Source organism: Primulina eburnea, unplaced genomic scaffold, assembly GCF_022965805.1.
Source record: "Primulina eburnea isolate SZY01 unplaced genomic scaffold, ASM2296580v1 ctg795_ERROPOS100000, whole genome shotgun sequence".
NCBI classification, from domain to species: Eukaryota; Viridiplantae; Streptophyta; class Magnoliopsida; order Lamiales; family Gesneriaceae; genus Primulina; species Primulina eburnea.
The window spans coordinates 17,501-20,000 of record NW_027331563.1 but is presented as its reverse complement, the minus strand read 5'-3'; positions in this window follow the sequence as shown (position 1 = coordinate 20,000).

The window sequence follows — 2,500 nt, the reverse complement described above, 5'->3', positions numbered from 1 at the left end:
GTGGACCATTCTTGGTCTTTGGTTTCCATCTTTTCCTCAAGGAAATGCCGCGGTGTTTCCGCTTTAGGGAAGAAGATATGAGCATAATTCCTTCTTGGGTACAAATACATGGGTTACCACCGGATTGTTGGAACTATAAGATCTTAAGCAAACTTGCTTCGAAGGTGGGAAATCCAATCCACATGGATATGCTCACTCATGATCGAAAACGTGTCAAATATGCAAGGGTTTTAGTTGAAGTTGAAGCCACTAAGAAGAAAAGGTCAAGTATTAACGTGGGTCTACCGATTGGCAAAGTTGAGGTAAAATTTCATTATGAACAAGATATAAAATTCTGTGTTAAGTGTAGGAAAACTGGCCATATGATATATGATTGTGATTTTGAGGATGATAAGAACGAGGATAATGGAGGGGAGCCGAATACCATGCATCATAATACTCGTTCAAGATCTAAAAGTGTCACTTGGAACATGAGAAATTCGAGAGGTAGATCAAGATTTGGTAAGCGATATTCGCATGCACCAACTCGTAATAATTCGGCACCTACTACTAGCCAAAACACCAACACTGAAATTCCTTTGAAGAATGCTACCTGTGGTGGTGAATCGGCCAAGGATAAATCGGTGGGCAATGAGAAAGGGGTTGAACCAAGTGTACCCAATGATATTGTTAAGGGCAAGGAAGTTTTGGATGATATAGATATGAATGCGGCTGGTACTAGCGACACACCTCCTATACAACCGGAGGAATTTCACACTGTCACAAACAAGAAAAAGAATAAGAAAAAGAAAAATCCAAAGCAACTTGAAGGGCAAAAACAGGGCACTAATAAAGAATTGGCCGATTTCCTTGATGACTTGGACGACGGGAGTTCTTGTGATACAGAATTCGTTAACACCGGTGACCCAACAAACAAAGACAGGATTTTTGGAAATATGAAAAAGGGGAGGCATCCCGATAATGCACCCCACCGTCAATGATCGTGGCCTCTTGGAACGTTAGGGGCCTTCATAAGCCCCTCAAACAAAAGAGTGTTCAACATTTGATTCACTCTCGTAAGATTGATATTGTTTGCTTACTTGAATCTAAGTTTGATGAGAAAGCCTTGCTTACTATGATGAGAATTCGACTACCGGGTATGAAATTTCTTCACAATTTCGGTTTCGGCAATAGGGGTAGAATTTGTGTGCTTTGGAACCCGTCTACAGTTGATATTAATATGGATTACATGTCTGCTCAATTAATACATGTCAATGTTAATTGTATTCATTCGGCTAACCGGTTCAGTATTTCGTTTGTTTATGGGATGAATACTATTGTGCATAGACGACCGTTGTGGGATGACTTGAAATTTGTTGGTGCCTCTTGTGATCTACCGTGGCTTATTCTTGGTGATTTTAATACTGTATTATCCCAGGATGAGAAGAAGGGTGGGCTGCCGGTTAGGGATTATGATACGAGGGACTTTGTTGATTGTGTATCTTCGCTTGATATATTGGATCTTCGGTACATTGGTTGCCAGTTTACTTGGAGTAGCCCCAAAGTGTGTAGCAAACTCGACAGAGTCCTTGTTAATCAGAAGTGGTTCTCGTCTAATTTCTCTGGATTAGCCGAATTTGTATCTCCCGGTTGTACTTCTGACCATGCTTTTAGTATTGTCTCTTTCTTGAATCATGTTGAACAGAAGCAGCGATCATTTAAGTTCTTCAATATGTGGGCTCTTAGTGATCGATTCTTGGATATTGTTCGAGATAAGTGGAGGTTTCCGGGTCATGGCACACTACAGTTTATGCTCAAGGAAAAATGCAAAAATTTGAAAAAACCTCTACAACTTTTGAATAAATATGATTTCGGACACATCTCTTCTAGGGCCGGTGCAGCGAGAAAGAAACTTCAATCTATCCAAGAGACGATGCTTAGTTCCGGCACTGTTCCTTCGGATTACGGTGAATGCAAGCGACGAACTGAGAACTTGTTGGATGCCGAGAGATCCTTCATTGCCCAAAAAGCAAAGATTACATACTTGCAACAGGGTGATAGGTGCACAAAATTCTTCCATGATTACATTAAAAGAAATAACAAGAAAAATGCCATTCTTGCCATTCAAAATCAAGCAGGTGTTATTACTTCTGACCCGACGGAAATTGGGATGCTTTTTGTTGATCATTACTCTCATCTCTTGGGATCTAAGGTGCAGCGATCAAACGTTGATCGTGACAACATTACTGCTGGTAAATGTGTTCGACTTGACAGTTGGAGTAGTTTGATTGCGGATGTTACTTGTGATGAGATTCGTGATGCTTTGTTCGATATTGATGATGACAAAGCCCCAGGACCTGATGGCTATGGCTCTTATTTCTTCAAAAAATCTTGGGACATTATTCATAATGATGTCACGGGTGCTGTTCTTGAATTCTTCTCCTCTGGAAAGTTGCTTAGGCAATGGAATCATGCGGCCATCGCGCTAATTCCAAAGTCGATGGGGTCCTCCTCGGTTTCA